The sequence below is a fragment of the Falco cherrug genome, chromosome 13, assembly GCF_023634085.1.
Source record: "Falco cherrug isolate bFalChe1 chromosome 13, bFalChe1.pri, whole genome shotgun sequence".
NCBI classification, from domain to species: Eukaryota; Metazoa; Chordata; class Aves; order Falconiformes; family Falconidae; genus Falco; species Falco cherrug.
In genome coordinates, this window is record NC_073709.1 from 20,976,607 (window position 1) to 21,003,697 (window position 27,091).

The 27,091-nt window shown below is 40.6% G+C and overlaps 1 long non-coding RNA gene across 1 annotated transcript; it reads left to right on the forward strand.

The window, feature by feature from the left end:
• Positions 1-25,995, forward strand: LOC114015120 (uncharacterized). The gene is made up of 6 exons (XR_003558899.2): positions 1-214; positions 9,236-9,292; positions 18,945-18,988; positions 19,093-19,200; positions 21,689-21,790; positions 22,636-25,995. It is a non-coding gene; the product is annotated as an uncharacterized LOC114015120 (long non-coding RNA).
• The last annotated feature ends 1,096 nt before the right edge of the window (positions 25,996-27,091 follow it).

The following is a 27,091-nucleotide window of genomic DNA, read 5'->3' on the forward strand; positions in this document are numbered from 1 at the left end:
GTATGCTTAGACAAAAGAATACTAATCAAGTATACACACCTTTTTTTAAAGCTTCACATTCTCATTAAACCAAAAATTATGCCAGAACTGCAAAGGTAACAATTCCTCTGAAAGATGGAGTCAACTGGAAAAAGACGGGAACACCAGCAGTCAAGAAAAGGAATCTGGCATTTCGTCACTTCAGGTATTCACTAAGGAAGAGGAAGCAGCACAGGTAAAACAACACAGAGCGTTGCTCTGACTGCGTGTATGTTAAACTCGATGTCATAGGAGCTGTGGTTTTAGTTGCTCTTCAAGGAATGGAAGGTCAATGGGCTTCTGGTTCATGGCAGGGACTAAAAAACCAAGTAGTGATCAATTATGATTTAAATAAGTAATTGCGAGCTACATGATCTTAGCTGCTGCATCGTACTGAGGGTTTTTTTTCCATATTGCCTCTTGTGGTTTTATTGTTCTGATGCTTAATTTTTGTGTAGTTTGAAGGTTGTTGTGTACATGATTAGATTCACTCCCTACTGGGATACAGGCCAAGATTTTCAAAATCATGGCTTATTTTGTGTGCCTCCATTTTTTAGGGGTCCGAACCAGAGAAATTTTAGAGTAGGGCTCCTTGAAAGGAGTGCAGAGCATGCATCTTCTAAAACTCACTTGTCTGTGTGGTGTGTCAATATAGCATAGAAAAATGAAAGAGAGAAGGATGCCATCAAAATTCTTGTTCTCTCCTCATCGTTTCAGTGTCTGATCTTTGATACGCTGAATTGAGGCAAGCAGATTCGGGCATTGCTGGGCTGGAACGCAGAACGCATACCCTGCTGTGGTCCAGGTTAAAGGAAGCAAAGCTGAGCAGTGTGACAGCACCCTGACTGCACTTTTCTTCTGTAACGTCCTAACTGCTCTAGGGCTTGTTCTAAGATCTAGATGTTGTCTTCTGCTAAGATGGTGGTGAGATCAGTGTTGACTGTCATATGTGGAATAGATGTAATAGCTACAGAATATGTATTATAATGCATGTGTGACCTATGTATTCCATCTTTCTGTCCATTGTGTGGGTGAATCTAGTTAATGCAGGGGTAGCAAGTTTAAAAGGACAGCATGAGAGCATGGGTGCTGTCAGGATAGCTGGCTTAGAGTTAACTTTTCCCTCAAATTCTTTCTTGCTAATACAGAGCAGTACTGTTTGGGCTGCAGAAGAAACTTCACTTAAAGGAAATACTGGTATTGAATTAGAAAAAAACCCACAAAACCTCCTGGAAGCATTTCTATAGGTTTTAGCTTTTTGAATGCCTATTTTTGGGACTAGATGTCAGCTGACATAGCTCCTTTAAAAATGCACTTTGGATTCAAGGAAAGAAAATAAGGAAGTGTAAGCTGTGAAGTCTTAATTGTTAGAAGTGCAACAATAGCTTAAAAACAGGCTGCAAAGCCTGCTCTCACAGCTGGAGGAAGGGATACTTCATTAGTAGTTGCAAGGAATGGGTGGCTAGGGCCTGAAAGAGGCGATAAAAAGAAGCCTTGTAACACGAGACCATTGCCAACCCCCCTTACTGAACCATTGCTGCAAGAGCCTGCATCACAGAAGCATCAATACCCGATGAACTCGATGGAACAGCCCCTGACTGATATCCCTCACTGACAGTTAAGGTGCACCTGTGCTGTGCTCCAGCTCTGCTGTGGTGGGTAGTTTGGCGGGCTGGAGGTGAGCACACGTGGCTCACTAGCAGCCTGTTTTGATGCTTGCAGTTTCTGGCTGGTAAGCCGCAGATGCTGGTTGTGGTGATTGGAGAGGGCACTTGCTGAATAATCATCACACTTTAGCATTTTGTAATCTGGTAAATCCCCCAAACATCCTTGCAACTGATAGCCAAACTGCTCTGCTAGTATGACCTCGGGCGAATAAACCTAAACACTAGTTTCCTGGGGGAGGTGGCAGAGGAGATCCCTCTCCACAGAGATTTCATGTAACTGCAATTCCCCTAAATAAAATGCCCGATTTAAGCACAACTGTGTGTTTTCTGTGCCCAGCGGCTGCCTGCATGGGAGGTAAGATGACTGCAAAATCCCCCTCGTTGCTCCAGCCCCAGCTGCAGGGCCTCTGTGATCCCAGACCTCCTGGGTGCCCAGCAGTGCAGTGTCCCAGTCAGACTGTGACTGGCTGTTTATGACAGATCCAGACTACCGCAGTTTTCCAGTTATTGCTTAATGTCAGTCCTTAGGTAACTGCCAATAACCCCCAGAAGTTGGGAAAGCCTTGGGAGCAGAAGGGCTGCAGTGCTAGGGAAGTTTTGATTTCATTTGAAAGCACAAATCCATAAAATCGCTTTAGTGCAGACTCCCCGTCTCATGCCGTGCTGACGCTGTGTGAGATCCGACATTGTTCTCCATTCTTTAATCACGAGAGCTCGGGGTGGGGTGGGGTGGGGTGGGGGAGGGAGGGGAAATATAAGCAACAATCTGAGCCTGATTTTTACCATCGTACGAATTTAATCCAAGTTGCCTGTGCCAATCATAATCCCTCCTTTCAGGTTTGTCCTTTCCATGTGGGTCAATGGCAACTCAATGCCTGATGGATCAAATCCAGAAACTTGCTGAGACTGTCAGTATCCCTGGCAGTGTCACATGGTGCAGATGACAGTTATTTTGACTGTGTTACATGGTAAATGTATTCTTAGGGCCAGTCTTTGCTGTGGGCATGGCATCAGTGTGGCTTCCCCCCTTCTCTACTGCTCCCCTGGGTTGCGGGTATGTTGCACTGGCAGGAAGCATTATTTATCTTCACCTTAGTTTTAACCACGTTATTGGGTTGGTTTGTTTCTTGCTTTGTTTTCCTAATCCTTCTAGGAAAGGAAAGAATAAAATGTTTTCCTTTTTACCAGTGAGCTTAGCCAGCTTCACTGGAATTGATGGGAATCTCTGCTCCAGCTGCTCTGCAGCGAATGTGCTTTCTGAAATATTTTGTTTTCTTTCAGAATGCTGCACAAAGCAGGTATAACCTTTAATAGCTACTGGTTTTTTTGCAAGGGGAATTGACAAGGTAGGCATCTTCTTGTGGCTTTTCCTACACAACGTTTTTTCACCAAGCTTATTGCCCTCTCTGGGTAGCACCAGTAATAGGAGCAGTGGAGATGCCACGTTGCTCAGATTTGATTTAGGTGGTACAAGCAATTAGCTAGTTAGAAGACCATCCTTGGTTTTTCTGTGGTTTTAAGTGAAGTAAAAATGCAAGTGTAGATGTTGCTTGTGGCACTGCTGAGAAGAGTTGGTGCTGCAAAGAAGGGAGAGGAATTACATTTCCATGAGGTGATTAGGATTTTGTCTGTGCAAACAAAATGTTTAAGGAGCTACCCTTTTATATATTATATAGGAACTTGTTGAGCCTAATCATAAAAAGAGGGTGGCTGCAACCACATTCATTAATAACTTCCAGGTTGAGAATCCATTACGGTACACTTTGTAGAACATGATCAGCTGGAAAGGCAAGGATAAATGCTCTTTGTTGCAATCACTGAAAAATGGTATATCCCTGGTTTTCTTATCAAAGCCATGCTGGCATGTGGCAGGAGAGGGAACACCACTCCTCATCCTGTCCAAAGGGGCATATATTTATTTCTGTTGGCACAGCCTGAAGTCTGGCTGGACCGTCTCCCTCTGCTCAGATGTGCCTCCGGTGTGAAAGGGTGCCCTCCCTTGCATACATCCTAACCATGAATGCTAAACTGTGGTTTGATTCCACGTTTCAGCTGCTCCATACTGAAATATGTCCATCAGAATTTCCAGCTTGGTCCCAGGGAGGCCTTCCTTACGGTTTTCTAAATGATGAACAGCTGATGTTAGAAATGCTGCTAGCCATGCATCTGATCCACAGAAAATATCATGTTAAAGGAAATAATTCTGCCTTCTTTGTTCTTTTTACTCGGTTTGAGTTTAAAGTGTGTTGAGCATCCTAGCTATACCAGAAAATGTTAATTGCTGCTCTACATTATTACTGTTAATTTCCAGGAGAGACATATCCTTTCAGGACCTACTCCATAGATGAGAAAAAAAAAAAAAAAAAAAAAAAAGCCTGCACATGAGACTGAAACTGTAGCCCATTTTTTGGGAGGCCTCTTGCTGCCGTAGGAGAGGCATGGTGGTGATGTGCTTCTTGAAACAGCAAGACTTTTACTTCCAGTGACTGAGGCATGTTCCCAGTGTACAGGGGCCCACACCCTGGTTTTTTTGAGGTCAGCAACTCTGAAAACAAGTTTGTGTCCCTGCCTTTCCTTTACTGGCCTTCTTACTTCTTTTAGGCGCCAGTTGCCTTTGTGTGTCTTTTTTATGGTTATAGTTACTAAAAATGTAGCTGGTTTGGGGTCCCCATCTAAATAGTTTGACTGAGAACCTATGGTACTTGCTGTTCTCCTCCTTCTTCAAGGCTAGACCACAGTGAATGAAAACTTGCAAGCAGTTTGTTTAATACACTATTACTTTTTTTGACATTTTTTTTCTCTTCTCCTTCTCAGCATTGCAACCCGTGCAGCTTCCTTGTACTTCTTTTCTTTAAACATTTTTCAGACTAAAAAATAATGTTGCTCCTTACTTGCACTTTGACCCCTTTGAAATGAAATCAGTTGAGTTTGCCTGTACTCAGGTGTTAGGATCTTAAGAGCTGCTTCTGCTTTTTTTCTGTGTCAGAAGCACTATAGCTGATTAAAATAGATTTGATCTTTTGTCTGATCCTCTAGATCAGCAGGTTAATTTGTGATGTTTGATCTACAGCGGTATCCGAAGTTGTAAGGTATCATTGCAGTCTGCTACTTCCTTAGGAAAAAATGTAATTACACTGGGTTTAGACAGGGTTTGTAAATTACAATGACTCATATAAAATATATCTGAAGTTAGTCAGTGCAGCTAGGCTATAGATTCCCTTCAGTTCTACAAAAATGGAGAAGATAGGAAGATACAAAGTATGAATGATTCTATCACTGTCTCCAAAGCCAGGACTAAACATGATGACAAAACCACAAATAGATATCTATATCTATATGAAACCATATGCACACACACACACACACAAAATATATGTATATATGCAATTTTTTACATTTTTTCCATCAGCTCTGGCCTCAGTTCATTAAGTTACTGATATGCATGCCTTATACTACATATCTACACACCTGATGGACATGAATTTGTGGTCCAAATGACAAGATTTACCCCATATAAATGCCTACAGTGTGGCAATTTAAGTTCATTCCTCTGCTGTCCTAGTGAGTGGTAGCTGCTTTAGGAAGCCCTCTAAGCTTTCCACAACCAGACGTGCCACTAGTAATCTTTCCAAAATGGGATGTCAATGGAGCTGCAGCTGGTTAAAGGGCTACACAGGGCAAAAAGTGCTATTAGTGGCTAATAAAGGCTAATTCTTTTGCAAGCAAAATTAGCTCGCTTCACTAGCTTGTTATGACTTGAAGTGTCTGGCCATTGAACTATGCATCTGGCTCATTTGTTGCTCTCAAAGAGATCACGTCCTGACTGACAGCTGTACCGGACTGGAAAAAAGTCCCCCAAATGAGTGAGAACAAGAGTACTACAGTTTGTGTGACTTTAGGACAGTAGCAATCCATGCAAACAGAGATGAACCCAACAAAGAATGCGTGTGATATATGTCGTGGCTCAGGGCACTAATTTTCCTTAAATAACTGGTTTCTAATACAGAACTTTGTTGCCCACAGATGCTGCCTCCCACTCATATTATACAGGACTACCTAAAAGACACAGATGTCCAGTAGCTGGTTACAGCAACCCTAAATAATCACTAGAAGCCTAGTTTCCAGCGCATCCCAGATCTTCTTGCGATGCTCTAAAGTGATTTAAGCTGTACTAGAGTAGCCTAAGTTCTGTGGATGTATATTTATTTTTACTCACTGATGTTTTGGGGTAAATGCCACATCACAGTGTTTTTATTATCAAGTTCCTGTTCCTGCACAACGCAGCTGTACCTATTCTAAAATCCTTCATCAAAGGGAACTATTTCCTTTTTTTTCTTAATCTCAGATCAGTTTACCAAGAGAAGTTGTCCCTGACTTCCTTAAGCTTGCCCTGTATAAAAGCTTTTTTAAAAGTCTTTCCTACATCCCTTCTTTCCTTAGCACATGCTTAGAACTGTGTGTGTGTACACATAAACACGGGCAGACACATGTGCCCATGCGTATTTTAATCATTTTCTACTTCAGTCCTGCAGCCTCGTGCGTGGTCAGACTGGCAAAGGACTAATGGAAAAGGTTACTGCCAGAGACCAGCAAGGCACACGCTTCCTTGTGTACTTTGGGTGCTTCCAAATGGTAGTAATGCCTTCTTTATTTATAAGATCATTCAAATTTCTGAACTCTGTGGTAATACCACGCAGACAAATGTGCAGTAAGGTCAAGACTGATTACCTTTTCACTCTGGTATTGTTTTTGCAGGTGATTTGAGACTCTGTGTTAATACAGGTCATCAAGAGTGAGAGGTTAGTGATGTTGCCTTTTGTGCAATTAAACCCTTGAATGTTGTTCCTGGATTGAAAGTTTATAGAAACCACATGGAAATATTGGTTTATGTTGTTAAGTAAATGCTGGGTCCCAAACTTTTTTTCATTATCAAACAGTATTGGGGTTAAAGTGAGACCTTGGTCTAATGAATGAGTGAGTTTGGCTTCTGTAGCATGCCTGTGACATTGCTTTCTTTGCACAGAGACTCCTGTGAAGTGCTGCCACCAGCATTTTGGTGGAAAGTAGAACAGGAAAGGAAAATTTCCCAAGAGAAGACCCATAGGTCCAGCTCATCACTTCAGAAATTACAAAGGAGAGAACTACTAACTGATATAGAAATATGATGCTTGAAATTGGGCTTTTGTGTCTGCATTGTTTAGTTCCTTGTGAAAGTTTTTCAGATTAGCCATGGTTGGGTACAGCCTGGCTGCCCAGCCCTGTGAGAATCTGAGAGATGGTGAGAGACAGCAGTGTAAATGCTCTTTGCTTAGTGAGGATCTCAGGAAATCATACAAGATAAAAATCCTAGTATTTTCTTTGCACACTAAAAGGATTTTTTCTCATACAGAACAAAGGTAAAGGCTTTTTGATCCAGTGGTAGACATAAAGAAAGACTCTAAGAATTGTGTAGAGGGAAGTCTGATTTATGGTGTTTAGTAAATTATAACTTTGCATATTGAAAAGATAATGAGAAATTACAGAAAAGAGATCTTGTAACAACCAGAGATGTAGAGAGAATCGGAGCTAACACTGGGCCCAGAACAAAGCTAGGCAGCCAGGAAAGCATTTGTGGAGATAAATTGCTTGCCAGGGTATGCAGCGGTTGGTGCTGAAGAGCCCCACTCTGTTTACACACTGCTACAGTTAAAACAGCAGAATAATGTCAACACTGCTGGCCATGGTCAGGCTGCAGGTGGCAGCCACTTCTCTGAATCTCAAGTGTAGAAGTATTAGTACCATGTAGTACCAGCAAAGACTGGTAGAAAACTTCTAAAGATATCCTGACCTGACCAAAAAGTCCAAATAGTCTGTTTCCTGCTGGATCAGAGAGTTTCTTTGTAAGGAAGGAAAATAGTACTGAAATAATGTAGGATGTGACATCTTCCTGCTCCCATTAGGTTTTACCATCATCCTTCCTCTCGGTTTGTGCCCCCTAGTAGAATAAAGTGCAGTTTTGAGTCCCATACAGGGAGTGATAGGCTGGGATCCTTTTCATCTTTTTCTCATTATGGGCTACACTGTGGCCAGTGTTGTTACATTTCCCTCTTCTTTGCCTGCTGAAGAAATTCAGCACTATATGAATATTCTAGATTCTGTACCACCATGGTTTCTGTTCTTCTTGGTACCCTCTTATCAAAGGCGAAAGTGCTGCTCCAACCTTTTTTTGCTTCCACAATCTCCCTGGTTTCTCCTGCTGTAACTACATCTGAAGTTTTTCCCCCTACTTTTCTGTCTTTAGTCTGTAAGCTGGTTTTGCGCAAAAATAACACCATGCTACAGCAACAGCCAGCAGTGGTGCCGTTGCCCCAGTGCTAAGCTGGTAATGCAGACAGTGCTGAAGCATTTCTAGTTTTGTGCTTTGAACTCCTTGTCAGAGCTGGTTTCCTGATTTGTCTCGTTAGCACTAATTTGTTTTGTACTCTGAGTGCAATTGCTCTGTTGGTAAGAGTTACAGCAACGAGACCTCCGCTTTTCTCTAGCGTAGGCAACACAGCAGTGGTGACCGCCTCTCCCTGGTTTTTCCTTGGCAAACTTCCCAGAAAGATGTGTACTTACTTGTAATTTGCGCTCTGTGGTCAGCAGCAATACCTCAGCTTTTAGTATCTCAACAGCATCTCTGTGTTTAACTCTATGTGTCTAAGGCTTCACCTGCTCTCTAACTCTGTATTACAAGTCAGTTGAATACATCAGCAGGAATGATTGCGTTTATTGTATTTACAGATAATAGCCCTTTCATTTGCTGCTTTATCTGCTTGTTGTGACTTCAAAAGAAAACAAACAAACAAAAATCCCCCACCACTTTCTCTTGGAAAAACAATATCACTTTCTGGGGAAGGCTTCCTCTGCACATCTAGTATATCATATTAAACCTGTTACTGAGTTTAAGGCAGAGAAGCAATTCTCTGTCAAAATGCTTCAAAAGAAACCACGAAATGAGCATGCCATAAATCCAGGAGCAGCACAAGAGTGGGAATACAAAACCTGCAACATGTAATACGAGTCTTTTAGTCTAACCTCCCTTGTTTCCACCCTGGTGCTAAATATACTGCTGACGTCCTTGCAAGAAAACAAATGCTTGGAGCTTGGACATCAGTGTTTTCGGAAGGGCAATGGGTACTGTTAGTTTAGGGTTAGTTTCATTTCTGCAGATTTCCTAGATGATACATGGCAAAGAGAGGCCAAATTCTTGTAATTGTGTTTGTGACTGTGGTGGTGAAGTTTAGCAAATATCAGCTCATCTTAAATAAATGTTTAATTTAAAATGTAGCATTTCAGTTTAAAAATATATTTTAAATATAAATAGAGCAGACAACTTTCAATCCTGGTACCTACCATGCTCTCCAGGAACTCCTATTCTGGATTAAGAAAAGTAAAATTTGCATTTGAAGTGCATTAATAACTGTTGAAAGATAAGAAAGTTATTTCAAAATGTTTAACTTGCCTGCAGCATTTGCATCAGATAAGTCAGCAGTACTTTGTTAGCCACTGTTGTATTGTATTTTAGGCAGGAAATGGATGGCCATCCCTGTGTGTCCTCGAATGAGCCTTTCCCTACTCTTGGTCAGGTGGGAGTTTGCTATTTCTTACCTTTAACCTCAGGGAATGTAAGGAAAAGTGATATTGTTGAAAAAACCCCAACAGATTCAGGTTAACTTGAAATTAAATTAAAAACTCAACTCAAATATTTATTTTTTTTTGTGTGTAAAAATGGTATGCCAATTTTGAAACATAATTATCCAGCTTTTCCAGATTTTATGTCTTTCGTCCATCAACACCTTTCCTGTCCAGTTTTGCAATCATGCTTGGTCATTCCCAAACTGAATTTTCGGGGTTGTGTGATTTGCCACTTTGTACTCTTAGCACTGTTGATGGAGAACAGAAAGCTCTTCCAGTGTTGTAAATGACACCTCTTCAAGATTTTGCAGCTTTTTCAGAGATACCCTGCATTGCTGACAGCAAGTCTTGTTTGGAACTTTTAGATGTTACTGCTTTCTTTTGTAATAGGTGACTAGGAATGGTTTCTTTTAAAAACATTGATATAGCTTTGCAGAAAGCTTTTCAAGATCTTTTTCAGAATCTCTGTTGCTATTCAATGAACAGTTCAAGTCTCTTTTCATAGCTTTTATCTCAGAATTTTCTACTTACTCCATTATTAAATGAAGTGTTGAATGGGTTTTAAAATATTAAATGTTGGATACAAGTTGCTTACGAAATCAGAGGCAGGTTTTGTTAACGTGATTTATTTCAGTGTGTTTTGTATAAACAGTTTCACTAAATAACTATGAGTGTCTCGCAGATGAGTAATAATACTTTTTATAGCTTTTTTTTTTTTTTTTTTTTTAAATAAGACTTAATGTGCTGCATCCACACAATGCATGTGGATTCCCAACATCTGAATCTGGTGCAAATCACAGGGTTAAGGCCTGGCATGTGCCATTTGTCAGGCACGACAGGTCATGGATTGTGTGTGGGAGCACCCACATCAGGTTGTACCTCACTGTGCCCCTTCCTCTCCAGGGGCACAGCCTCAAGCAGCAGCAGAAGGACCATGGCATCAACTTTCCAGTGCAGCATCATTCTCTCTGGCCTCTGTGGGGGACAGTTGCCCCTGTTCAGGGATCTCCCAGAGGTTATTGCTGCTAAGGGGGTTACAGAGCTGTGGACTAGCTGTGCCTGGTGGGGTGTGGGATCCCAGCTTCAGAGTGAGGAGGTAATGCTGCCCCAGAGATGCATGACAGCAGCATCGCTGTGGTGCATATTAGGGGGAGGCAATTAGAAATGTAAATCTTTCATGTGTGAGACCAGGTAGGCTCTATAAAGTTTGGGAAGTGCTGCTTTTTGCTGATTTTTCCATTCTAGGCCCTACAGCGAGCTTACCGCTGGCTGACTCCCGAGAGTCACCTCGTGATTCTGAGTTGGAGATTTTCCATCTACAAAATCAGGGTTAAGGATCAAAGTATTCTGAGATAGTGGGATGAAAAGAACCATGGTTATTATGATCGTACTGCTTGCTGTTAATATCAGAAAGGGAGATACTATGGTCTTACATTCGGAAAGAATCAAATACTGTGAAACTAGTGGAATTGTAACAATAGCATGAGGAATGCTGGTAAAATACCAGCATGACATGGCTTGAGTTAGAAATATTATATTCTTTGCCACATGTTAGGAACCGCTAACCCCGGTGGCTACTGTAACTGATTAAGAATTGTATGGGAATCTGTTTTCAATATCTATGATTTAAAAATATCTTGGAATGTAACACTGGAAAAGAAAATATATTTCCTGAAATCTGCCTCAATGCCGTTTTGTCACTGTCTAATTTCTGGTTTTCTTCTGGTTTTTTTTTGTGTGTGGGGTTTTTTTTTTTTCAGTTATTATTTTATACATGATTTCTTCATTTTCTCAAAGAACTGACATTTATCAAAGGTCACATACTGAAAATCAGCTGTGTAGTTATGCATGCTTTATTCTTTTCAGAGAGAATGTTAAGCATTTCAGGGAGAAAAATCTATTTATATTCCTGATTTCTGTAATATAAAATAGTAAGGAAACTTGAAATGTTTTCCGTGTGCTTCTGTCATGTCTATTGATTATTTAATTTCCCCCCTTAAATATTTGAGCAGTACAGCTGAAAGGATCTGATGAAACACATTAGGTTTTTTACAGTTCCAGTGGTCTCTACTTAAAGTGCGTTAAACCCTTAAACTCAGCCTAATTAAGCTGGAACGGATGCTTTAAAATAAGAATTATCTTCCATTATGTAATAAGGAAAGGAAAACGGTAGAGCTACAAGTATCGTCATGGCCATGTTTCTTCATAAACAACTGAAACAGCGTTAACTCACTAAAATAATTTCTGCTCTGTGGACTTGAAAGCTCAAAGAAAAGACTTTCCCATGCCACAGAGAAGAACAGGATATCAGCAGTTTTGAGTCCAATTTCTAGCACTGACACAGATTTCTTCTGTGGCTTAGAAGAAATTATTTCTTCCTTGTATGTTTTAGCTTACTCTCAGCTATATAAAACCTCTGAGGTGTGTGTGCTTGCAAAATGCTTTAAAGCAGTGAGGTGAAATTTAAAAAATTCTTTAAAAAAAGTTTCTTTGAGGCCTCAGCCTGCTTCTGCAGTTGTCAGTGGAAATTTTACCATAGACTTAAATGGTCAGAGATAGATTTAGACTTTGTTCTCCTGAGCTGTACTAGGAAGTATTCAGACAATTTATTTAGTTGGCCCGATTCTTCTCCTTTAATCCACCTAAAATCACACCTTCCATCATCCTCAAAGCCGTATAAAAAAAGCAGCTCATGCCTGAAATGTCACCACATTTCACTGGTTTAGTCTGCAGGTGGCAAGGGCCAGTGCCCCTGAACCTCAAAAAGCACTGATGGCATTCCCTTTGTTTAATAAGGGATTCTGACTTTAAAACCCTCCCTTCCCTTAAATGTGATATGGAAGCAGGAGCAAGTGCTGTTCAGATACCAGGCCATAGGCTATCAGTGACTCGGTAGGACCAGAGGACTGGCTATCCCAGCTCAAGAGCACTGTAAGCCTCCCAGTAAGGTGCTCTGGTCAGTAAATGTGGAACAGCGTGGTGCACTAGCACCCATGTCTGCTGCTGGATAGGACCTGACAGGTTCAGCACCTGCATATCTGTCTATGGACCATATCTCCTCCTACTAATTGATCCTGGATCTCCCATACATCTGTTGGCTTCCTAAGGTGTGTAGGAGGTACCTTGTTGTTTTGGAAGGATCAGGTGGGTAGCTTGTACAGCCAGAGGGTTGGCCACAGCTATGCAGATAGTCTCCAGTTGTTTCCTCAAGGTCACTGTGCTCAACTTTTGTTTCTGATGAACTCCAGTGAGCTCGCTCCAGCCTGTGCTTCAGTTTTCTGCAATGGGCTGAAGCAGATAGGACCTGAATGATAACAGGCATCAGCAGCAACCCAAGAGCATGAGGTCTCATGCTGCCTTGCTAGCTGTCCTAATGGCCTTGCAAACATTTTGTGTAGGAAAGATTTCAAAGTGGCGTTCCTCTAGCCTACACACCAATGGGGAATGGTTCTACCAGAGAGCAGGCTTGTCTGTCTACTTCTATCAAAGACTGCAGTTGCAGGCTTCAGATAGCAAACTAGGTATATGGCATCCTATGGCAAGCCAGTGGAAGATGCAAATCTAAATGCAAAAACAGGTATTGCAGCAACGCAGAACTTTTCTCAATGTCAGATTGAATCTAGTGGCTCTTCAACCTGAAAGCAATGCTGACAAATGGTTTGTATAGTTGTAATGCTTACCAGCAAATGATTCAGCAGGCAGATGGAGGCACAACAGATTCATATAGTCTCAAGAAAACTTTCAAGTGCAGTGTTCTGATTTGGGGAATTTTGTCCTCAGTGTCAGGAAAACAGTATTCCTAGGTGGACTTGGTTGCTCAAAAGCTGTGTGATTTTAATAAGGTTTTGGACATCAGAACTTCAAAAGCTGAAATGATGTAAGGTGCTGGAATAACTATGTATATAGAGTTTTGTCTTTGTGGCTTTAGAGAATCACTCAAGACTTCTTTTACTTAAAAAAGGAACCACATTTCCCATGTCCTAAAAGCAACAGCCTTATAGTAAAAAGAAGGATTTGGTAATCCTCAGCTTGATGGTAGGGATCAGTGAGATGCAGAAGTAAGTGTTCCTTGTACACACTGATCCAGATGCACATGCAGGGGTTAACGGGTTCGCAGCTCTAAGGAGATGGTATAATGGCGAAAAGGTACCTGGCAAACAAGGTCAGCTCTGAGGCTATTGTGAGCTTTCTACTCAGAGATCATAACACTCCTACTCTAAACCAACTTATTTCATTGTCACTACAAGTGATGAATGGCCAGATAAAGCAGTTCTTTTATAATTGGAATTGGCTGAGTTACTTTTCATGGTTGGAACTGAACTAGAGAAATGGTCAAAAATATTTGAATGGTCTTGGCACATTTGGTACTGTGTAACTACTGACAAAATGTAAATGATTACATGGTAACTAGAAAGATGCATGCCAGGTTAGTAGTGTGAGAATACCGTGGTAAATTAGATTAATGACTGCATGGAGCACACACTGGTACAGCTCCCGTTAGTCATATGAGCATGTTTGATGAGAATGAGATGTGTTCGGAAGCTTGAGCAAACAGTCTGAACCAAGTGCTCATCCTGTTAATAGAAAAGACTCCCAGAGTCATACCATTGTGATCTGTCTTTCTGTTTGTGTTCACACACCCTGTTATCTGATCCATGAAGCTGCAATGACCAGTCAGGGCGCTTGCAGTCAGTTGTCCAAAGGCACTTAGGGCAAATAGGTGTTTAGTGAAATGCCATAAGTTATCAGATACTTAGTATTTTTGATTTAATTCTGATTTTGTGAAAATCCAACCTAGAGCTAGGTCCACCAAAGAACTTCTTTGCTCTGATGCACCTAATGAAATTTGTCTACAAATGTACTAAGGCCTGGTCACCATAGGAGGGAATGCACAAAACTCTGCACATACAGAGGAAAAACCTGCTAGCCGGTAGGAACTGTTTGGAAGAAAGATAGGACTTAGTTTACTTCACCTTTCTCTTAATTCAGGGTGCAGTTCAACCTCCTTCCGCCCAGGGTCCTCAGCCATGGACTGTTGTTGGGTGATGCAGCCTGGCATTGCATGCCTAACATAATCTTTTGTAGTTTCCCAATGTACAAGCAGCTCCCCAAAACTCTTTAGCCAGTTTTAGGCCCTTCTTCAGCTCCTAAAAGTGTTTCCTTTTCAGCAGTTTTTCAAAGTGCTAATTTGCAGCCCTCTGCTCCTTTTCTCTTACTGTCTTTACTCTCTCTAAAATAAGTCTCCTTCCCTGACCCTACTTAACTGTCTTGTAGTGGTTACAGAGACACCAGCCTCATAACTCAGTGGGATTAACACTGATACTGATCTACTATTTTATTTCTTTGCTGATTAGAATTAGTCTTTCTGATTGTTGTCTCAGTGTCATTCTTTCTGCAGCACTAACATGTTTTTATTTCTACAAACTTTTATATTTTCTAGCCTGCTGAAATGTCCATATAGTCAGCTAGTGTAACCATTTATACAACATAATCCATGGAAATATACATAATGAGAAGGGAAAACTTTAGTCTTGTTTATGGTCATTTATGGTCATGTGCTGAAGTACTGTAACTGGTTTTAGACATTTTGTTTAAAAAAAGTTGGCTAAATCTTGAGCTATGTAAGAAGAGTGATGGTAGGCTTGCAAAGTAAGACCCATGGTATGATGCTGAGAGAATTAATCATGTTAATTCCAGAAAGTTTAAAGTTACCTGTTATTGCCCACAATAGAAAGGAAATGAAAAAGAGATTATATTTGATTATTCTTATTATTTAACAAGAAAGAAAGAAAGAAAGAAAGAAAGTAGCCCTAAGCATTGTGAGGGGAAAATCAGAATTATATATCAGGGAAAAGTTTATAAACAGAAGGACTCATAGCCAAGGAAACCGGCTGCCAAATGAAGCTTTGGAATCAGCAACACCGAAGATATTCAGGGCTCAGATAGACGTCCATCTATCAAAAAAGGATAAAGAAATCAGCCCAGCCACAATGTAGATACAATCCAACAGAGTTCCCTGCCAAATTTCTACCCCAAATAGTGTATGATTTAGTTGGAATGGAAAAGAAAAGCAGTTTGGCTTGCTAGATCTTTCACTGATACAATCTTAAAAGCACAAATTCTTCTGTCTTTAAAAAAAATATGTTGCTAGTAACTATTTTTAAAGTTTTATTTCTTGTAACTGGAGTGTGTAGGCTTTGCTGTAGTTTCAGATACATTGATCCTAGCTTAGGATGTTATTATATTTTCTTGAAATTAAAAAAAAATATCTATTTAGAATAAAACCACAGCTCTTAAAATGAAAAATGTTTTCATGACATCTTTACAATAGAAATTTTCTGGATGTTGTCACATCACTTATATCAAGCCCGAGGAAAAACCATCAGGAAGATAGTTATTTTTCCATGCTTAATTAGAGGTACGAAGGATGGTAAGGATGGAGGGTTAGGATGGTTATAATGGTAAGGTTAGCTTTTTACCTCTCTGTTACAGCTTCAAATACAGGCCAAGAGGGATATTACTCATTCATTACTTCCAAGTTACTGCTCAGATGGGTGGTAATGCCCCTGGTTGTAGTAGGTAGGTAGGTAACACTCATACAGGTACAGCGTTCAAGACTGAATTGAGCTGGCAGGCTAAGACTACTAGTCATCAAGAACTGGGGTTTTTAATGGTATCTAGGCCTTTGATACTCACATAGTTGCCTATTGCAATTTTAAGAAGGAGCACTCACCTTGAGGTGAAGTAAGTAAAGTTAAGGTACCTAAGTTCTTTACAGAAAGCCAAGTATACGTTTATCTGTAGCACTGAACACCTTTAAAATTACAGCCTACCACCTAGCAACAAATTTTCAATGAAGCTCTGATTCACCGCTTTTCAGTGCAGCCTCAATAAGCCTCTGATTTCCCCATTGTTTATACCAGCACATACTGTAAAAGAGAAGATGGATGACAGTTCATCAGCTTTCAAATTCACTGTTGCAAGTGTAGTTTCTTTTCATGGCAATGTCTTCCAAAGCATCGGTTATATCAGAGATAGCAGGCTAGAGCAGAGATGAAGTAGATAATAGTTTTAAAAAGGCTGTTTCAGAAATAGAATTAGCCATAAATAACAAATGAATCTTCAAACTAACTGAATACTGATTTTCTGCAGAAAAGTAACACATAGAATTTAATATTTGCAAGCACAGTACCATCCATACCTTGCACTCCCTAATTTATACTGTAAAAATTAGTGCTAGTTTCTAAGAAATGCTGTAGAGTAGATCAAGGCTAATTATTTGCAAAAGTAAGTCTGCCACGTTGTCACTCTGCAATATGAAAATGTGTCACATGATGGAAGGGAAGTGTGAATATCTGCTATCTGATGTATACAATTGAAAAGGGAAAACACAGAGTGAAATCATCAAGCCACATTAGCCAAAGTGAACAGATAAGAAAGGGTATAACACTGGAATTGTAAACAATTAAACAGAGATTACATCTCTGTGTGGAACCGTGCATGCTTTTTAGATGTGAAAACTAAAATATTGATAGTAGAAGATAAAAAAAATCTAGCACTGTTTATCACAGAAAATGTTCAAAATGCTGTATGGATGGGGCAATAATTGTTCTGTGTATAAAAAAAATGTCATTTTGTGTGTCACTTGAAACTGGTCTCCAAACGACACAACATAAGCAGGGAAATTAACTGCCAGTGGACTCTGATTGGACTCATGTATGTATGTACATCCTGTGCCCTCCTGCCCAGCTTCTTGCCACAACTCTGACAGCGTCACCAGCTGTGTTCCACAGCTCTCGCTGCTGCCCCACCAGCCTGGCCTGGCATCCAGCACACCCTTCTCCATCACCACAGGAAACAGGTCATGCATGTGCTGTTCATCTCCTCCGTCTTCCGTTCTGAACGTTTCTGTGAAACCACATGTGCTCAAGTTTGTAAATAAGGACAGCAGATAAAATGCAAGAAAGCCTCGCCATCGGAAGATCTTGCTTGTTGAATGTGGCAGTCTCTATTTTCCTCGTTCCTTCCCCCTCCACCATCAAGAGAAACCACAGTGACAGGAAGAATGCACCATTTCCTCTCAAAGAGACTCGTTACTCTCTCAGTAGCTCACGTTTACCCAGATTTTGCTCTTTCAGTGTTGATGCACTTTCAGCTGCACAAAATATGAGCCTTACCTGTACATTTTAAATTGCTTAAATAGGACATTTTAGTAGAGGAAACAGTCAAATCAGGTTACCACATAATGGGAGCTTTTATAGTTGACCATTCAGGCAGTGCTGCTGACTGCTGAGCTAGCTCTTAGTAAGAATGTGCAAGTTGTGCTATTTTTACTTGCTACTTGTCTAGCACTGGACTTGTTTGGAATAATTAATTTATTCTTGCATATACAGGTATATATCTAGCAACGAGAATTTAGAGGAATTTTCTGAGGCTAATAGAATTCTCACAAGACTTCCATTGAGGAGGGAGAGAGAAAACCTTGCTGAAAGCAGCTTTAAATGAACTTTAGAAAAAAGGTCCAAATACATTTACATTCTCCTCAAAATACTCATGTTTTTGCCTGTCATTACCCTTGTCATGCCACTTCATAACTTCTTGTTACCTTTTTACATTTTACCCACTCATCTAGTTCAGTGGGTTTTATTCCCTGGTTTTCAGCCACTGCCCTCTCCCAGTTTTCACTCTTTCCAGCTTGCACACAGACACCATCTGGCTTTACCCCCAGGGTTTCCTAGACAAGGGCAATCTAGTTAGCCTTGTGAAATCCAAACGCCAGGCAAAACAAAAACTGTATAAAACCTCCGCAAGACAGGATTTCTCAGTTCTGTGTGAGAGGCATCTACTTTGCCCATAGCTACTGTCAGAACAGAAATCACATCTTGGGCACTAAGTTATCTTCTCATCCAACCTACTCTTTTCCCCAAACTTTTCCTTTCAATTTACTGGAGTTGCTACAAGTCTGTTCCAGTCAAGAGAAAGTTTGACCAGTGTATGTGTGTAATTACAGAGCTTCAGAGCAGAACATCATGTAAGAAACTGTCTATAAAAATGCTTGGAATAAAGTAGATTGAGAACAGATTTACTAAAGAAATTAGGAAGTCATTCCAGTGCTCTTTTCTGTTCTAAATAACATAGTGCAAATAGATCTCTGAGGCAAGATTCTGGACAAAGACATTCCTTTGAAAAGAGACCACAAGATTCCTGGTTGTCTTAATGGAGAAAACAGAAAGAATTGGTCTCGGTCTGGGACTCTGAAAATGCTGATCCTTTTGAACAATGTGGACAAGTACAGGATACTGTCCAATATATTCATCCTTGAGCAGAAATAACCCAAATTTCTGTTTGCTCTGACTGTCTCACAGGATCTGGAAAAAAACCCCAAACCAACCACCAAACAAAGAACCCCTCCCTTTCTTTTTTATGTTTGCTAGTTTCCAAAGTTTTGAAGGGAATTTATTGGGCAAGACATTTTGAGCTGTATATCTGATTTTCCCTGAGAAATTATGATCTAGTCGCACAGTTCAGCAGTTTGGAGCCAGATAGTCTTTTATTTCAGGCTTTGGGAATTTAAAATCACTAAGGAACTGCATATCTACACAGGTGCAACATACCACCCTAGTGCTGGCCACAGAGTGAGGACTGAGGTGAGTTCTCCACAAAAACACAACTATCCGAATTTCTAAATTATAAAGACTTGCTTTTTATTTTTCTTTGTTTGCTGTATTTGTTGTGTCTCCCGACTTAACAGTTACTCCTGTGTGTCTTCACAAGAAGAATGCCTACTATGGTCCTGGTCTAAGAGCTCAGTGAAATGAAGAAGATGAGCAAGTTTTCTACTGTTGTACACCATGGAAAGGTAAAAATATAATCAGCTGCTTTCTCTGCTTGGCAGTCACAAGATTGGAAAGGAGGGTGTATGTAACAATAGTTGGGGACCAGTGATACAAATAATAACTTTCAACCTTATTAAATGCCCTGTGAAAAGCAGCATCTATTGCTGTCTGCTCTCAATGTGACTGAGGTTGCGTGACTTTTAGAGGATAAAAGACAGTCAGGTAAGAAGTAGGTGGCCTATTAGATGCACTGTCTTTGCTTTGCAGTGTTCCATAGTGAAAACCACAATTTCACTTTGGTTTAATGAGCATGCCCTGATGACATTGATAGGTTTGCATTTAGACACGATCAGAAGAGTAGTATACTGGCTAATGTTAGGAGGGAGTAGTGTCTGATATTAGAATTTTTCAGTCTAGAACTGGCTTTTTATTGATTTTTGAGCTTCTAAAATGGTGGCCTTTTCAGTCAATGCTGTTCGGAGAAAAGTCTCGCTAGCTGAAATTTTTATGTGAGTTAAAAAATTCAGTTATTTATGAAAACTCTTAAAAGGATGACTTTTAAAGGATGAGAGATGTAAATCAGCAGTCTGTGTTTTTAATCACAGTGGATGCACAGGTTCCTTTTGAGTCCTATCGGAGAAGTTTGGTGCTGGAGACCACAACATGTTTGAATTAATGTTGATGTTCATTTTGAACTTTTCCAAGGTATCCAAGATGTGGCTAATAATAGTAGCAGGTGTTGTCTGTTTCTCTCAGCATGTGGCAAGAAAGTAGCGTGGTCACACAGCTATGCATTATTTACATGGTGTCAACATGTCAGCAGGTAGGATGGCAGAGAGCCAGATTAAATCACTTCTGATTGTAAATACAGGACACTGAACAATAATGCTGTGTCACACTTGATGACACTGGAATCTGGCAAATCAGCAATAGCTCAATGTATCAGGCTCATTTGAATGGCTTCCGTGCCACCCTGAATAATGAAGGAATCAAAATCAAGAGTCAAGAAAACTGTGTAAGTTGGCTTCCTCCTGCCCTGCCGAAGAAGAAGATTTTATCCAGTAAAGAGACACTCTTTGATTGCTTAATACGAAGATGCATGGGTCTCTTGCCCTCGTGCAGGAGTAGTGTCTGCTCCCGAGAATGGGCAACCACCCTACAGTGCATCTGTTTGCCATTTATCTTTGTTGTCTCTGTAAGTGGTAAATCTGTTTGGTACGATGACTTTCTTTCATTCATTTTTTGCAGAAGCTAGCACAATCTCAATTGGTAAGTGTATTTGTAAGAGGCGGTCACATTATTTAGAATAGGTGTTTTAAGGGTTTGAGGTGCCTCAAGAAAATCTAGGAGTGCTGTTCTCAGCCATTGCTGCTTCTGCACCGGTTCTGATTTCTGTATCGCTCTTAGAGCTGGTTCACCTTTCCAGCTGGTAGAAAACTAGCTCAGCAAAATAAAACCATGAATAGTTTTCTGTTGGTTTAGTAATCCAGTTGGGTTCACTGAGGAGCCACATGAAAATCAAAGTGGAAGGGAAGGAATGGGCCTGCATGCCAGGGAAGGAAGGATGCAGGGAGAAGTGGAGGGAGCAAGACTGTTAGATGAATTCAGACATACTGTGAAACCTCACCCTAGAATGGTTAATGCACAGGGAAGGAGCTGTCAGAAGGTTAAAAGAAGCATCCAAAATACTGGGATTCATTTTACCTTGTCACCATAATACCCTTTTTATGAAACTAGAGCTATGTATGCTCATAAAAAACTTTTGCTTTTTTTATTTTAAAGGATAATGCAACCATTGGAGTCTGTGCGCAGTTCTTTCAAGTTAAATGCTTAGTTCAACATTCCACTTCCATTTCCTGGTAGAAAATGTTTTATATGAAAGCAACTTTAACCTTTCAGAAGGGTTCATTTACTGTTACGTTTCGTATCAGCTTTCCAAAAAATGCAGTCTGCGTTTGGCGTATTATAGGTTCTGGTTTTAATATTGGTTCAGAAAAAAAAGTCATATGCCATAAGTCAGAAATAAAATATTGTGCCAGAATTCTCTCTGTACATGAGTACACTCTGTGAGCAAGTGGTTTAAAGTAAGTTTGATCACTTAAAGCCAAGACTTGGGCTCAATCTATCTATGAACCAGCTGGTAACAAATAACACATTCAACTCTCAGTCACAGGAAACTGTTAGGTTGCCTTTTTATAGACAACTACAGCCCTACAGCTCCTGAAGCGCAAGGGAATATCATATGGACTTGGAAAGTGTTGAACACCTACCATATGCACATAAAGAAGTGTAATAAAGATGAAAGGCCTGAACCGAGCTTTAATTCCTATTATTCTGCTTTTGATTTATCAGCTGCTTCTGCATTGCTCCAATTTTCTTTGGCTTAAAATTAGGTAGAAGATGCTTGAATTGCTTAGTTTGATCAAATCAGTCAAATTCAGGTTTCTCTCTCCATCAGCATAACAGATGATAAACGTAAAACTTTAAAGTACTTTGTTGCTTTCTTTTCAGCATTATTGTGTGTTCGTTTCTGAAGTGCCAACTGCTGTAACAATCCACTGCAGTGGGCAGCTCCCAGCCATGTGTCACTGTTCTGGAGGTGCTGCAGTCATGGTAAGATGGGCACTAAACCGGTAAAGCTGTATCAAAGTCACTCTGAACTAGAGCTAGGGCTGTCTTGGTTGGGTGCAGGGCCATAAAAACATGGCAGATCTGCTTTTGTGACCTTAACAGCTTCTCTGCATAGCACTGCAGTGTGCTGTAGGGTGCTTTCAGCTGTCAGGTTTGCTCAGGAGTCTCTGCACTGTGGTCCATTGCCATGTATGGATGTATTCTGGGAATTATCCTCCACAGGACTTCTGCCATCAATAAGAACCTGTTACAGGAAAAAAAGGGCCTTCAGACAGGCCTGGCCATGAGTGAGACAATAAAGGCTAATCCTCTGTGCTGCTGAGCTTCAGCTTCTAATAAAGGACTCAGAACTTGTAAGGGTAAAGCTTCAAAGTAAGTACAGATTTACAGAGGGAGGCAGATAAGAGGGCTGTAGCCCACCCATTAAGACCACCTGGTCTTAATATATGGTAGCAGAGAGCACTTCTGTGACGTACTCTTTCCATATCCTAACTCTGTTCCAGGGAGTGAGATTTCCAAGAATTCTGCTGGCGATGTACTTGTCAAGTTGGGTGCACTACAGAGGCTAAGTCTGTCAGTCATATATAATAGTTTTATCACCCTTGAACTGCAGCAGCTGAAGCTGACGGTGATGGTGAAGCAGAACCTTAGTAAAATAACATTTATGATATTTAATACCACTAATCTTTTCTGATGATGAATGCATGTCCAATGCTTTGAAGATGGAAAGGTCTGCAAAAATGCAAACTGTTATTTTATCTGGAAATGTGCTTTGTGGCATCCCAAAGAGTATTCACATTTCTTACTCCTTTTTTGTGCATGTGCAGGACTTCTCATGAATTTTCAGCAATGAGTCCGTATGGGAATAATTTCATTGTGAGAAGAAGTCTTCCATTCTATCATGAAAAAAGACTGCATGGAAATCACGGAAAGCTACAGAAGAAAGTATCAGCCATTGTTTGAAAGCACTGTGGCCTATGGAGATGGAAACCAGAATGTGGATTTGCCTCCAAATTTTATAAGCTTCTAGAAACCCAAATGATGAGAAACAAATGTGAAAAGTTCACAAAAGTAGTGGTTGCTTAAAAAAAGAAAAATTCTTGAAGCCCTGTTGCTTTTATGATGAACAGACCTGGTGAGAAGGATATTAATTATCTCAAATAGCGTTGTTTAAACAGGTAGAGCTATACCCAGTATTTTTTGGTTGCCACCTAGATTAATATTACACTCCTCAGTTGCTAACAATGAAGTTATCAGACACTGGAACAAATTATTAGGAGGAAGAGCGAGCTTACCATTTCTTGAAGTCTGTAAACTGAGAGTGGATGGTATGCTTCAGCAAACAATGGAGACACAGCTGGGTGAAATTATATGGTTGTACTAAAGAGAAGGGAACATGAGATATTCTCTGTGGTCCTTGCTAGCCTTAAGAGCTATAGGTCTATGAGTTCACAAATACCATTAAAAAGAACTCCCTAGAAGTAGTGATGTCCATAGCACCAATCCGAATCCATCTCCTGAGCTGGGGTAGATTATTCCAAAATATTTTTTTTAAAAATATAGTCTCTACTGCTGTTTCTACATGCTTCTGTCACTACAAGTCATCTTACTAGCATAATTTTACAATATTGGAAATCCCTTTTTGAGGACTAAGGAGATCCTTCCTCTCCCACAAAGAACTCAATGTACTTCAGCTCATGAAAGAGTGTATAAACAAGTAAGCATGCATGCTTCTGCTTTCCTACCTGATGTACTTCCATCATTAAAAACTGAAATAAGTAAGCTAGATTCACTCAGTGAAATAAAAGGCAATCCATGAAGGAAATTCTAAGATACCTTATTTTCATTATTGTAGACAATTTCTAAGCTAAACTTTAATTTTCTTCTCCTTGTAGGGTGACCTGGAACACTGTTTAAAATAAGATTTTTTTTTTTTCTTATAGCAATCCTCCAGTTGAGAACAGCTAAAGCATTTTTTTCCTCCAGAATTGTGTTTTGGAGCATTGGGCACTACAGGAACTTAAATCTAGCAGGACAGCTGGAAGTCTGGGAAAGCTGTACCTGACTGAACAGCTAGACATGAAAAAACCCAGTTCTTCAATGTTGAGAAGTATTTTTCTTGCTACAAAGAAAGAAGGAATTAAGTCACTATATGGTCAAAAGAAAGGCCTTGCCATTTTGTGATGGCTCTCAAAAATCATCTGTGTAAATCTGTCGAACTGTTTCTCTGATGAAAAAACTGTAGCCTACACTATGAAGGGTTTTGAGTATATGTCTAGCATATACTGTTATCAGCAATCACTGCAATGGTCACAAAAGGTATTCCTCCAGTATGGTTAAACTGTCTCATTAATCATAAGACGTAATTACTCCTGTACCAGTATGTCTTCCATCCACAGAGGTGGGTTTGGCAGCATGGCTAGGACAGTGTAGTTGGGATATGCTAGTTAATGCTAGAAGATCTGAAAACAATCATGGCATAGATTTTCAACTATTTCAGGAAAAACATGATTTTGTGTCCAGAATGGATATGTATAATTCCAGAGGCAGATTTTTAGGTTTTAGATTGTAGTCAATGGCTAGTTACCCTTGTTTCTGTGAGTGCCAAAAACTCTCTTTGTGGCTTACTTCTTCTATATATGTATGTTGTGCCAAAATAAATAGCTCAACTGTCTGTCAGCTGGAGGGCGGTCTGCAAGACATGTTTTAGCCAAACACGGTGTGTCACTCGGGTACAATGAAGGGAGCACAACAGAAGAGAGCCCAGAGGAAATTTGACAGCTTGTCATATACAGGCATCCAGATTGCTTTATCGAGTGGTCTTTTCTGGTCTTAAGTTTCATAAATGTGTAATTTGCACTGATTGAAATAAGTTCAACTTTCTCTTGCTACTGTGTTTTGTGCTTTTGAGAAAAGATGATTGGAAAAGCTAGATGCTGAAATAAAGGAGCAGCCTCTGACTGCTTTTAGGCTTTTTAGATATATTATCCTTTAAAAAAACCCAAACCCAGTTTGTCATAACAGTTTCAGCATCAACAGGGACTAACATATCTGCCGTGCAAAGGCCATAGTAAAATATAGGTATGTATGTTTTATACTTTGATTTCATGAATCTACAAGAAAAAATCTGGGTTGATTTGATTGAAGGAACTCCTTAGTTTTAGTCCCTTAAAGAATATCTTTGTAGGTCTCTTCTAAAAAGTATAACAATAAAGTAAAAAAGGTGGGGAGGGGAATAAGAAGTCACTAAACATTTGAAAGTGTTGAAGATCTAGACTATGTTTTCATTCATCAAGGTGGTTCTCAAAAGTAATTTTTGAGCCACGCTGCAAGGAAACTGGTAAGAGCTTGAACTGGTAATGTTCTCTTTGTGGTGTGGATATACAGGAAACAATTCTCTTGTCGCACTAGGATTCTGCTGATTTTGAAATTTTAGGCCTGGCATGAGGCTCAGTAAATATATGAGTGACTTAGCAAGCAAGCACATTTTATTTTAATGCTGACCTTTTTTTTTCTTCTTTTAACCTTTTAATATAAACTAAATTAAGTTTCAACAAGGGAAGATGTTTTTAACTGCAAAACCAAGACTTTTTGTTTAGAAATGTTGAAATGGCACATTTCTAGAATTTCAAAACCTTTTTTTCCAATTTTTTTGAGGACAGGAATCTCTTCTGGGAATAACACCAGTTTTGATGAATTGTCAGTTGTGACCATCTCTTCTCTTCTCTATGAAAGCCCTGTTCTCACTCCCCACTCTAAACCCAGGCTTCCAATACTTTCCAGAAGTCTAAAGTATGATTTCCTTAGTTACCTCACTGATGCATTAGAATAAGATGTCGATTTTGGGCAGCTATCTTTATCCGCTGGTGCAAGAAGACAACAGTGAGAGTGTTGTGATGGTCTGAATTGGGATTGTTCTCCCTCTGCACGTACTTGAGATTGTAAGTGCTCTGTGTTTTGTGTTTCTACATTTCACATACGTAGTTCCATGCCAATTATTAGTTCACAATTTGTAAACAAGTAGATATGAGTTGCATGTATGCTAGAAATGAATTTCATTACCACACTGAGTGCTCTTTTCCATTACGTCTGTCAAGAAGGATTATTTTCCTGTAGCTAATGACCAGAGTTGTGCTGGTGGGGCAAAATCTGATGCCTTTGGTGAAGCACTATTAATGAACCCTGCTTTAAGAAGTCTGGATGGTTCTTATGCCTGGAAATGAACACTGGATTCCCCCCCCCGCCCCAACTTTTGATGGCAGTATTTGCATTACCCAAGAAATAAATTCCTTTCATGATTTGACTGAACGGACCATCTATTCTGCTAGGAGGAAGCTAAGGGAGCAGTTGCCCTGCAGCCGGGCAGCGGAGTCCCCAGTGCTGGATTGAAAGCACCAAGGGCTGGGTAAGGTCTGCACAAATACTGCCAAATCAGCCCAGAAAATGTCCTCATGTTTCTTTCTTGTGTGAGAAGAGAAATCCAAGTAGAGGTGTTCAGAGCTCTGAAAAGGAGTTGGTTCACAGGTATGTTATCAGCTAAGCAAGAAGGGGTTTCTTCCTGGCTGAAGCCAAACAGACCTTGCGCTCGGCGGGCTCTCCCCTCCCCTCCTCCAACCAGGCACTGCTGTGTAATGTCTACTGGTTTAGTGCATCTGTGTTACTTTATTTGTGAACAAAGTATTGACTTTTTTAATAGCTTTATAGCTCATAATCCTTCTGTTTGGTAATATTCTAAATGTGTCTTATCTATAAAATTGCATAATTTACTTGCCTATACTTCCATAGGCATCATTAATGAGCACAGGTTTAGAGCACCAGGGCCCTGGGGGCACCAGCAGGCCCCAGTGTTGCTGCCCGGCCCCTGCCCCCATTGGCCTAGGACCCCATGTCATCCCCCGGGGCTGTCAGCCCCTGCCCAGCTTCACCCGCAGGCCCACGGCCCAGCCTGGCCTTGGCCTGTGCCAGTCCCCAGGGAGCTGCCCCAGTGCCACCAGTGGCCCGCTGCTGGCTGGGGCGGCCGGACAGGCCCTGGCCACCCATCCCTGCCCTGGCAGACCCCTGGGGAGCCCTCCATCACTACGTGTCCCCTGCTCCAGGGACCCACGGCCCCGTATGGCGCCCGGACACAGTTTGTGGTAAGCCCTCTGCGCAGTGCATAGAGATACCGCCGTTGTGTCCAGGTACAGCAGATGCAGCCTTTCATAGCAACATATTTTGTGAGGCAGCATCGGCCCCCAGAAGGAAAGGACTCCTCATGGTAGAGGTGCTGTCCTTCCTTCTCAG